Source organism: Nesoenas mayeri (genome assembly GCF_963082525.1).
Source record: "Nesoenas mayeri genome assembly, chromosome: 1".
Taxonomy (NCBI): Eukaryota; Metazoa; Chordata; class Aves; order Columbiformes; family Columbidae; genus Nesoenas; species Nesoenas mayeri.
This window is the reverse complement of record NC_137541.1, coordinates 54,585,843-54,597,330: the sequence shown is the minus strand read 5'-3', so window position 1 is coordinate 54,597,330 and position 11,488 is coordinate 54,585,843.

The following is an 11,488-nucleotide window of genomic DNA, read 5'->3' as shown; positions in this document are numbered from 1 at the left end:
CTGACAAAAGCACAAGGGAAAAAGTTTCACTTTAAGTTTATTTAAGTTAATATTGAATTATTTTGTGTTGTTTCAGCTATGTATGCACACGATAAAGTTTCGTTACCTTTTGACAAAACAAAGAAAAGTTCTTCCTTCTTAAGTAAGGCAAACTCAGTCTTAAGGGCTTTTCATTTTACAATATAAAAAGGTCTAGAAAAATTTGAACATAACTGAAAGTGACTAAGGAAAGTGATAAATTGGTAAGTGGTCATCATGGCTTGTATTCAATTTTGAACAAAGGACTTAAGGTCTGTTTTGCTTAGATGACTTATAACTTCTTAAATTGAATGCATTTGCTTGTTTCTACTTTTTGCCCCATGTTGCATAATATGGTTTACAAAACCAGCACATTTTGTAGATTCATTGTATGTGCTATAAAATACGTTTAAGTTTTAATAAACAAGCCCTGGATTTTAAAATCTATTAATTTCATCACTTCCTCAGAGAAGTTGTACTTCTGTATCCATGATGCACTCTATATAAACATAACTGCAGAGTTACTAGGAATTCTTCAAAGATTCTAAACCAAATGGAGAAACAAATAAGAATAAGAATAAAGACTGAGTGTTCCACGTATCTGGGTGAAAATGTGTGAGCAGGACAGAACTGGGGAGGAATGGGACAATTGTTTAGAAGGTAATAGATGTATCTAAACAGAACACGGAGACATAGCCCATGTGCTCCGTTATTATCTCAATACAGAAATTACAGCCATCTAATATAAAATGTAATATCTAATATTTGTCCAGTGAAAAGCTCCTTTTAGATATGTAACAGTTTCAAATTATAGGTTATTTACTGTAGAAAAGTCAATGTTAAATTCCTTAGCAATGAATAACAGTAAACACTTTCTAAATTTTATTGAGCAGTCTGTCATAGAAAAATTGTTCATAGCTTTTTTTTCTTTCCACAGCGGTGCCAACTAATTTTAGCTTCATAAATCCCAAAATGTCACTGCTATTTGTGCTTGTTCTGAACTTTTCATTGGGTTAGAAAAAACTGTTATGGTTCAGATCATGCAATATATATAAAGCATGTTTTTTTCTTGAAGTGCAGTATACAATTTGAATAGTGCACTTCTTCAAGCAAACAAGTAAAATTACTGATGATAATAAAGGACTTGATATCATACTACATGTAAGGAAGACTTTTTTAACCATTAGAGTGGTGAAACACTGGCACATTTTGCCCAGAGAGGTGGTAGGTGCCCCATCCCTGGAAACATTCAAGGCCATGCTGGATGGGGCTCTAAGCAACCTGATCTAGTTGAAGATGTCCCTGCCCATTGAAGAGAGTTGGACTAGATGACCTTTTAAGGTCCCTTCAAACCCAAATCATGATATGATTCTGTGATAAGACTATGTAAGATGCAGGATGGACCATGAAGAGAGCTTCAGCAGGAAGCTCTTAATGTAACAGACAGAAGTCAGAGCAGTCCCCTGCAGTTTCCCCTGTTAACTGTCCAGATTCAGAAATTTTTTTGTGAGGGTAGACTCAGGTAATGAAATACTAAACCAAAGTACACTCTTCATTTTTTTTTTTTTCCATAATGAAAACTTCTCAGTCTCATCTAATATTAGGGCTAGTACTCTTTAATGTCTTCTTAAGTGACTTGGATGCAGGAATTGCTGGAATACTAAGTTTACCAGTCACACAAAGTGAGGTGATTGTCCTGCTCTGCTCTGCACTGTGTGCAGTTCTGGGTGCCACAGGATAAAAATGATATTAAGCTACTGGAGAGTGTCCGAAAGAGGACCATGAAGTTTGTGAAGGGTTTAGAGGCGAAATGGTATGGGACCAGCTCTCTGGTGACCAGAGATAGGACCTGAGGGAATGGCAGGAAGATGTACCAGGTGAGGTTTAGGTTAGACATTAGGAAAAGGTTCTTCATCCAGAGGCTGGTGGAGCACTGGAATAGGCTCCCCAGGAAGGTAGTCATGGCTCCAAGCCTGACTTCAAGAAACAATTGGACAATACCCTTAGACATATGGTGTGAATTTTGGGGTTGTGCAATGCAGTGACAGCAGATGGACTGATGATCCTTTCTAACTTAGGACTTTCTACATTCTATGATTCTAAGATGCTATTCCTGGCAACTTGTTGCACTGTGCCTGTAGTAGCCATGGTTGTTTGCTGCCCCATGATGCACATTCTGTCTGACATTGATTCACTTCCATTTTCCTACTCCGCACTGAGCACTCTGATGCTCTTTGAATCTGATATACTCTTGCTGAAGCAAAGAAGTACAACTGGCAGATTTATGTTGCCACAAAAAGGCCACTCATTGAAGAATAATCCTTAGAAACTTTTTATCACAGCCATACAGCATGCAGGTACTTCTCAGAGGACCTAATGTTCTCTTCTGAAAATACTACTGCATACTTGCATAGCTGCCCAGTGATTGCAGCATTGTACTGATATATTACAAATCCTAAGTATTACTGTGATTGGTTTTGATCTGAAGCCCAAGGTTGCCTCTCTGTGAAGCAAGCAGCAGATTTGAGGAATAAGCGTGCATGACATCTTGCACTGCTGAATTTAAAATGAGATTTTGGACATTTTGAGACTTATTCAGCCTTAAGAAGAAAAGGATAATGGAAAATGTTATATTCAGATGCCTAATGAAAGACTACAGAAAAGACAGAAACAGATGCTTCTCGGGTATTCATGGTGAGAGGAAAACAGGCAATAGACACAAGCTGTCACAAGGGAAATTCCAGATAAATATAAGGAAAATTTATCACCATGACAGTGCTAAAACTGTGGAACAGGTTCACCAGAAAGGCTGAGAAGTTTCCATCTCTGTGGATCTTCAAGACTTGACTGAAAATGTCCTGAGCAGCAGAGCTACCTTGAGAGGGGGGTTGAACCAAATGACCTGGAAAAGTCCATTCCAATCTGCTTTATTATTCTCTGATTCTGTGAAACTGTAACTGCTTTTGCTGCTGAATACTTTTTTTTAATCCTACAACTGTAAAACAAAGTGATGTTTAGCAAATATGGTGGGAGAAAATGCGTAGCCCCACTCATTCACTGGTAAGCTCTTTCCTGTTTCTTGAAGATTCATCCACCACATTGCTTTTTTTTTTTTTTAAAGATGCAGGTGCAGGCTTCACCCTCAGCAGCTTCATTCCTGAACTATGCATAGGTTAGTCACTCAGCAAAACAGATACTGTATTTTCTAACTTTTATTTATATGTTCACAGCCACTTAAATAGAAAAAAGTGACAGCATCTTATTACACGGTGTTCTACAGTACAGATAATATCTAGACACGTGCTTTAGAAAATGGCTTGCAAGAACAAATCCTATTCACTGTGAATAATTATGCATCAAGGTTTTAGCTGCAGACTGGTTGTAAAACATTTTTTCCCTTTCAGCTCTGTGTTAGCATGCATTTGATGCTGACACAGACTAGTTATTAAAAATTCCACAAGACAATGTTTCATATACTGTAAGAACACTGCAGAAGAATAATACAGAAGTTTAAGTCATCTAAGACGCTTGCTTTTTTGCATTGTGAGGTGTTATGATGTAGTGAGCATTATGGGTCCTGATAGCCACACTCTATCAGAAGCAAAAAGATATCCTTCATCTGTCTGGAAAAGTACTATACAGCAGCTTGTAAGGGCACTTTTTCCCAGAGAGCATTACATTCTAGCTTAGGCTGAAAGTGTGGTATAACATGTATAACTACTGTGCAAAGTTCATAAACACTTCATGAATATATGGACCACAGTTATACTTTGTTAAATTAGTCAAACTAGCTAACAATTCTCTGATTGAAAATCTTTAGTCTTTTTAATCTTCCTTGTGATTAAAACCAATCTCCACAAACACAAAAAAGCACAGAGGAATAATGACAATAACCTAAGCAGAGAAAAAGATATCCTGTCCTGGTACCTTCTGGGGCTATCAAAGGAAAGAGATCAGCCCATGGTCTAGGGGGTGAGACCCATCATCACAAGTCAACTGGGGAAGCTCTCTGGGTCACCTTACAAAAGGAAGGTGTCTCTATCTGGAGTATAGGACTAATTATGGGATGCAGAGGAAGAGCAGTTAAGATTGCAGAAGATATTCGATGGGGATTTTAGGGTACAAATTTAAGGCAGGGAACGGAGAGAAATATGGTGACCTGAGAAGGAACAAGTACAGGGAAATAGAGGGATAGAGGAATAAAGGTCACAAGCAAACAGGTTACTGGTCTGACCATTCCATGCACCTGTTCAACAACTTGTCTTCCTAGTAAACTCCAATTTTAATTATTTTTGTGGGTGTGGATATTCTCTGTTCTGTCTACATGTGTGAATATGGAAGTCTGAGAACCAGCAGTTGGAAGGCAGACCATAGGTCATTCTGACAGTAACTGGAGAGAGGAGAGCACATATTGTGTGTGAATGTTGGTGCATAATCGCCAGTAAGCACCAAGCATAACTCACTGGTTAGTAGAATAAGTGGCTTAGGAAACACATACTGGTGCAGTCATAAGTCGGGGCTGGAGACCTGAGAGATCCAAGTGGTCTGCAGATTGGCTACTAGAGGGACCACGGCATCCACACCAACAACTGGAGATACTGTGGTGCCTGGTAGTCAACTGTTCTAAGGTCATAACTCTTGGACCCACTATTAGACCTATCTATATGTGTGTGTCTCTATGTGCAGGGCAATTGAGTGTCCAGGGGATACAGGGGCCTGGACTGTGGGTAGACTGGGCATTTAAGTCCAGTTACTGGAGGGATTCAGGGTGCATGTGTGTTTATGTGTGTGTGTGCAGGTTTAAGCTTCAGCCACTGAGTCGGACTCGGTGCCACAGGGACTCACATGCCTGGGCACCAGCAGCCAGGGAGACTGAGATCCAGGGGCAGCTCCTGGATAGACCATGTGTATAAACCCAACTGCCAGAGGGATTCACATGGTACAACTGTGTGTGTGTGTATATATATATATATATATATAAAAATATATATAAAATAAGTCAAACAACCACAATATGTATTTCCCACTAACAGGTGTTCATCCGTTCATCCTGATATGCCACAAACTGGAACATGATGAGGATGTTGGTGTTGTTTGTGTTTGTGTGAGTGCTTTTTTATCCGTGTTAATCTGTGTGGCTTACCCTGAGTATGTATGCACATGTGTACTGTGTGTATGCGTGCATGCATGTCTACTGGGAACACATGCTCAATCTCAATACTGTCTGAGCCTGTGAACATGGACCTGCAGCAAGCTCACCACTATTGGGCTACCAGATTCAGCAGCTGCTAGACTTCATTATATCTTTCTGAGAGTCTAAATGTTTTTTGCTTCTTCAAGTAGAATCATAGAATGTCCTGAGTTGGAAGGGAGCCAGAAGTACCATTGAGTCCAACTTCTGTCCCTGCATATGACAACCTCAAAATTCACACCATGTGTCTGAGGGCATTGTCCAATTGCTTCTTGAACACTGTCAGCTTGGGGCCGTGACTGCCTCCCAGTGGAGCCTGTTGCAGTGCTCCACCACCCTCTGGGTGAAGAATCCTTTCTGAATGTCCAGCCTAAATCTCCCTTGGCACATCTTCCTGCCATTCCCTTGGGTTCTGCCATTTGTCACCAGAGAGAAGAGATCAGCACCTACCCCTCCTTCTCCCCTTGTGAGGAAACTGTAGACCATGATGAGGTCTCCCCTCAGTCTCCTCCAAGCTGAACAAAATAAATGACTTTAGCTGCTCCCCATATGACTTCCTCTCTAAACCCTTCACCAACTTCATGACCCTCTTCCAGACACACTCCAGTAGCTTTATATCCTTTTTATACTGTGGTGCCCAGAACTGCACACAGTGCTCCAGGTGAGGCCTCACCAGTGCAGAGCAGAGCGGGACAATCATCTCCCTCACCCAGTGGACAATGCTGTGCTTGGTGTCCCCGGACACGGTTGGCCCTCTTGGCTGCCAGGGCATGCTGTTGGCTCATGTTCAACTTGCTGTTGACCCGAATCCCCAGATCCCTCTCTGTAGAGCTGTCTTTCAGCATCTCATCCCCTCGTCTGTATGTACAACCAGGGTTGCCATGTCCCAGGTGCAAAATCTGGCACTTAAACTTCATATGGTTGGTGAATGCCCAGTTCTCCAACTGATCTAGATCCCTCTGCAGGGCTTTTCTGCCCTCAAGAGTGTCAACAGGTCATCACAGCAAACATACTTAGTATTCCATCAATTCCTGCGTCCAAGTAATTTATGAATAAACTAAAGAGTGACGACCCTAAGATAGATCCTTGCAGAACCCCACTATTAACAGGTCTCCACCCCAATGTAACCCCACTTACTAGAACCCTTTGAGCTCAACCCATCAGTCAATTGGTCTTCCACTGTGCTGTGTGTTTACCCAGCTGTATGGTGGACATTGTGTCCAGGAGGATACTGTGAGAGACAATATCAAAGGCTTTACTGAAATCCAAAAAAATCACATCAGCTGTCTTCCCTTGGTCAGCTAGGTGAGTAACCTTGTCATAGAAAGAAATTAAGTAGTGTTTGCTAATCAGGTTACTCACCTGTAACTAGAGTTACCTGAAGGCATTACCTGTACTGATGAATGTTGTTATCCTTATTCTTATGTCCAGACTTCAATCATGACTCAGAGCCTAGAGCTTGGTATAGCTTGTCCTGACAATATGATCCTGTATTCTCTCATCCAGCATATTCTGAGAAATGGGAAACATGCTTTAAGTACTGCTAATGATGTATAAGTACCCGATAAAACCTGTTAATTTCTGCCATGGAGTAATTACCTCATACGCTATTTCATGGTGTTTCAGCTAATTGCAGTAATAATAGACTTCTGATTGCGTTCAAAAAGAAAAAGGAGTCTGCTAAAGAGAGGTAGGAGGGCAGATGAACAATTAGCAAACTTTATACTAGTCATCAAAAAGATGGGCAGGAAATAAATTTGGGGATTGCACTGCATGACATCACTTTACATTGCTTTTTAATGTTTACTGAAAAATCCCTGATTAGTGTTGTCAGCTTTCACAGTAATCAGAAAAGTGTCAATTCCCAAATCCTGTTGCAGAGCCAGTGATAGATATTTAATACTTCTGTTAATTTTCACTTAGTGAATGATATAAATCAATAGAGACTTTGTGATTTAATTTGCATGCTTATGTAGTCACTTAAAAACACGTAGAGTGTCAGTACTGGTGAGTTTATAAAACCTATCGGCCAAAGGCTAACAGAAAACTTGTAATGGGAAAGCAGAAAAAATTCCCAAGGGTTTATAACCACTTAAGGAGAGCAGTATCTGAAACAGTCTATAGAATAAAATGTTGACAATGGCTGCGTTTAGAAACCCAGGACTAGCAGAAAAAGGTTTCGGCTTGAAAATTTGACAGTTAAAAGCAGGGCCAACTACTGGAGCACATGCCTCAGGTTCTGACCTGACAAACAGAACGAACTGTAGAGGTCTAGGTTCCTATTTATTGGTTGTTGAGATGACCAGAAGCTAAATCCAGCAGAACCAGTCTTTGCTCCCTATATGTGCTCAAACATTGAATATTTCTGAACCTGAAGGAGTACAGGTTCAAACTCAATAGCTACTGCTTCCTAGAGAGCTTAAGTGTGAAAATATTTTTCACACTAAAATTGGAGTAACTGTTCCGGAGTTCTGGACATAAGTAAATAATCCGCAATTCCTAAAAAAACATATTTTAGACTTTGACAGGCAGAGTCCTTTTATGTGGACATCAGAATACTGATTTAAGTGGCCGTCTGTTGACATTTAAGTTTGAAAGCACCAATATGTCCTTAATAAGCTTTCTATCAACAGGAGACACATGGAAAATAAAAATCACAAGGATCACTTGATTTACAGCTTACATTTTTATTTGTAATTTTTTTAATGCTCCAGGCTCTAACAAAAAAGTCAATTGAATGATCTATCCACCACGAATGTTAAACAAGGTTCAAATTCCTATTGTACTGTGATGACTTCTAAGTTTGTGGTCTTTGCTAGGTATCAGAGACTTGGAGAAGTTAATGATACAGCATTTCAAATGCATTTGATTATAATCAAGAGTGTCAACATTTGCTTAATTTTTCTTTGAAGTGAGTATGTGAATATATTTATGTGCTTCCTAGAATGATTTCTATAATCATGGACCTAAATAGCAACCCTGGCAAAGAAATTTAGATCAGGAGTCAAACACATTGGAAGAAAGAGAGTTTGATTCAGTGCTCATTAAAGCCAAGGGAAAGACTGCTGGCAGCTCTAGGGAGCTTTGGGTAAGTTCTAAGGGTTCCTGTTTCTACAGGAACATTCGATTCAAATAATTTATGCTTCTTTCTTTTTTCAGTGAAGCCACTGCCATCATGCCCACTGAATCAGAATAAGAATGCTCTGTCTATGTTTGTCATGCATGAAAGACTCCTCTAACATCTGAAGTGTTTTGATATTTCACACGGCGTAGCTCCTGCTGTCACAGGCAGAGCAGCAACATCTCTAACATAAAGAGATGTTGCACCAGAGTCAATCAGTGACATACTGCAGGAAATATCCTAATCCTTACCGAAAGCAGTTTTGTTACCTAGAGCAACAGCACTTCCAGGCAGGTGATAGGGAGTTCTTTTCATTTGAGAACCCTCTGACCCTTTTCTGCCTTTTCCATCTGTCCTCTGCACCACCACTGTGTGAATGACATATCCTCAATAGAAATGGAAAAGATATTCCTGGCTGTTAAGAATTCAGCCTTCCCAGGTATTCCCCAGCTACTCTGTGTGTCAGATCATCACTTTCTTTTGGCTTTGGGCCTTCACCAGGAGTAGAGAATACTGAAATATTTCACAATAGTTACACAAGCAATTCCCATTAATAAAAAAAAGCAGGATAACTGCTCACAATTGTGGTCAGCTGGGTGAACCCAGGGTTTCTTTAGTGGACCAATATAGCCATTGTTTAGCAATTCTAAAGGGCTGTGATTTATCTTTTACTAATATTGACGTATGTACAACCTGATGCACCTTTAAGCACTGTTGTTTACTCAAACCTGCTACTTCTGGAAGAAAGATGCATGAATTTCTCATTTGATTTTTATAACTCCCTTTATCACAAGGAAATTCACATAAATTCATGGGTCTAATCTTGATATTGTTACCACATCTATATGCAAAAGTTGAACTAATTTCCCTAAGTAAACTTAAAAAGTCAGAGAAGCTGAAACCTGTATTGTGCTTGAACAAGTAAGTAAATGTAAAGCCAGCATATAAACAGTTCAAATGAAGGTATTTTCCTTTATATCTTACCCCACTGGGAATTCAACCATCCATGCTCACTTCAAAGGCAAGAAATCCAACCATCCATGCCCACTTCTATCTCTGATTTTGCTTCAATCAGCCAGGAGCTTTTCCCTGAGCAATCATCGTGTCACTTGTACTAACTGCCTTTTCCTAGTGTACTTGGTCATTCATAAAATCTACACTGTCTCAGCTATCAGCTAGCTCACATACCCTGTCTAGGATTCCTTACAGGGACTAAGGCAAAACTCAAAGTAAGGAAATCTGAGCAGAAACTTGAGGCACACATAATTGTTACAGTTGGAGATCAAATTTGGACTTCATGTTAGTAAAAACATCAGTGATCACTGATGTTTTTCACGTGACCTTCAAATGAAAGCAGTCTACAGATGTTCCCAATGTTCCTATATTATCAGAAAGTAGACTGCACAGTTTAAGCTATTTGTTTTATGGGCTACATCCCCATCTAACAGTTCAAGGGAAACTTCTCCAAAGAGTATTAGCAACGGTCCCAGGGAAAGTACATTTCAGACTAATGCCCGTGGAACATAATGGGTTCTTCAGAGTAACTCACATGTCCCTCCTGAAAAGTCAAGTCCCATAACATATGTACTCATAAATACAAATGCATTAAATACTATTAACCATTTTTAACAACATCCCACTAGAGCATATTATTTTATTATTACCTCTTAAGTCCTTCAGAGCTGATATGGAGGGTGATGAGAGGTCACAACAAAACAAGAGATTTGAATATGTTGAGGTACTTGATGGGAAAAAAACTCTACTCCTTCAAAACAGATTTTTAAAAGACTTGATTGCCAGCTGAGGCAATGTAAGAGAAAGGAGGGCTCTGCTGGGGACAAGCAGGAGCTTGTGCTCAGACTGGAGCACAAATGTACAACCCACTCCTTGAGAAGAGGAGAGCACCTTAGCAGGAAGTATGGATTTTCCCTTCAGATATGTGAGACCACAGTACATTACTTCACGAGTAGCCTTTGCTGAAGTCATCAGGAATAACAAGTTGGCAATACAATAAAATTTAATGTTGGCGACACAGACTCCCTTAAGAATAAATATTGAAAAAGCATAAAGCAAAGGTCTCTCCACATCATTCTGACTTCCAGCTAAGGAAAATCAACCTTTCTTGTCCAGATTTCTTTCAGTGAGGTTAGAGAAATACATATTTTGGGGGAACAAAACTTTAATACTTCTCTTTCATCAAACAATTTTCAGTGCTTTAATATGCCCGTGAAATTTAACCCAGCTTGTCTGGGCCAATGTGCACAAGCACTTGGCAGTACATGCTGCCAGATAGTGCTCAGTTGACTTTCTGCCACCAATAGATTTGGCACTAGAGTTTGCAGTCCAGAGTTTTCTGCAATGTTAGATACTATCAAAAGGTTCTGAAAGTTTCTCTTCTATCTTCATAAGCATACACTGTGTGAACAATGAAATTATACGGGAGAAGCAAAGAGAAATTCAAATTTTGAGCTGTCTACACTCTGAAATAATGTAGAAGTACTTAGACAAGGGATAGAATCGTTTCACCCACACTGCAGACCTTGCATGTAGAAAGACCCACCGAGCACCCAAGCCTTCCCCTTGTCTTAAGTGGAAAGACTATTCAGCTGAATAGGGATTACAGACGTCACTAGGAGGTACAAGATGGGGACCATTATTTCTGCACTACCTGAGCTGGTAATCTGTACAGAAAGACAGCTAAAAGGAAAAGACCAACTCTAAAACAAGTTTTGTTTTATGGCTTGCACTATGTGCTCACTCCAGCTCCAGCAATAAAAGAAAGATATTACTTTGGTGCTCATTAATTATTTATTACCAGCTAGCTGCATTTCTGAACTACTTCTGCTGCAGGAGCCACTGCACATTTATGGTAATTCATTGGACAGAGATATTTTCAAATTCCCTCTAAAGCTATAAACAGGGATGCCAGCTGCTCAGCTGAGTTAGAGAAGCCTTGATTTATTGGAACAGGTTTTGTCATTTAAAAGGCCTAATATACAAACTCTAGGTAAGATAGCCAAATACACTCTGATATATTAAATAAGAGAATAAAAAAGAGTCAGAAGTTTATTTGATGCCCAATTGTGTGGTTAGTAAAATAAAGACAGATGAAAACTTGTAAACACCCATTTTTTTATACCAATTCTACTGTCACAAAT